The 1,310-nt window shown below is 41.1% G+C and overlaps 1 long non-coding RNA gene across 1 annotated transcript in view; it reads left to right on the forward strand.

The window, feature by feature from the left end:
- Positions 1-739, forward strand: part of LOC107120585 — a 36,595-nt gene extending 35,856 nt beyond the window's left edge. Inside the window, exon 3 of the long non-coding RNA XR_001482828.1 lies at positions 629-739. This is a non-coding gene — a long non-coding RNA (uncharacterized LOC107120585). The remainder of the gene's footprint in view (positions 1-628) is intronic.
- Positions 740-1,310: the final 571 nt, after the last annotated feature.

Genomic DNA, 1,310 nt, shown 5'->3' on the forward strand with positions numbered 1-1,310 from the left:
GGTGCAGCCTGGCCCCAGTGTCTGCTTGTGTGATTGTCCTAGGGGCACTGCACTTTGGAGCAGCTGGCACCAAAACCGTGCTTTGGACCAGGATACAGCATTTCCCCTCGAAGGGGAGAGTCCTGTGAATGTGGGGGTATATGATATGTGGTGGTCCAGACCTTATTTTGGGGTTCAGAGCTTTCCAACTCACTCTCCTTAGTGTTTCTGAATGACTACACGGATACGTAACAAATAAGGAATGAATAAGGAAGTGCGAATAAGGAACCAACTTCAACCTCCTGTAGGATTGATAGCTCAGGTTTTTCACACAAGCTTTTGGGAGCAGGTAGCAAGTCTTGCTGAAGATTTGTACACTTTCACAATAGTTAATAATACTGGTGAATTTACAATTATGATCATGACACACCTATGTAAAGAACATCACTGTAACAGCCTCCAAGATTTATAATGCCCTCCTAAGCAGAGTTACACCCTTTTAAGTCCATGGAAGTCAATGGGCTTAGAACGGTTTTGTTCTGTTTAGGATTGCTGTTAAATGTTTCATCTGATAGGTTACTGCCACTTCTGGTGAATTTTAGTATCGTATGTTAAACATTCTTAAATAAGATATTTTCTCTGAACTCAGGGTTCTGCAGGTGGCTATATGAGTAAAACACACTTTCAAGTGAAAGGCAGAGGCGTCTCACCAGACACAGGGGAAATAATGAACGACAGCGATGAAACACCATTTACATATGTTGAGGTGAGTACATCATGCTTGGTTAAAAAGAGTATTTTTTAATGCTATAATTTATAACCCTCTGATGTTTTAGTATTGTTGGACTCAGCAACTGAAATTACTATATCTGGGCCCATTCTGCATCTAGCATTTGCTCCATTGTTTTACCAAACCCAAACTGGAACAGAAAAAGATGTGGCTCAAAACCACATTCAAATACAATGCCATACTGACTGCAGAGTTGCCCCTGAATGGCCATAAAACAGCCATAAATCTATGCAGATGATACCATAAAACCGAGAGATCAAAAGAAGTGAAACTGGCAGGCAGTGTGGAGGCTACCATAAAATCTGACAATCCAAGAAAGTGAAAGTGGCATGCAATGTAGAGGGGAATTTCTGTTCCATCGTGGGTTTGGTAAAACAGCGGAGTGAATGCTAAATGCAGAATAGGCCTTGAATTACTTCATTTGGAGGACTTTTGGATTGAGAACTGAATCTAGAGCTTCTTGCGCAAAATGATATCACTTTGGAGCGATGTCCTTGTTTCATGTATGCTATCATATACTGGAAAACCAGTTCTGAAAAGG

This window comes from Gekko japonicus, unplaced genomic scaffold (assembly GCF_001447785.1).
Source record: "Gekko japonicus isolate JY-2015 unplaced genomic scaffold, Gekko_japonicus_V1.1 scaffold1376, whole genome shotgun sequence".
NCBI lineage: Eukaryota > Metazoa > Chordata > Lepidosauria > Squamata > Gekkonidae > Gekko > Gekko japonicus.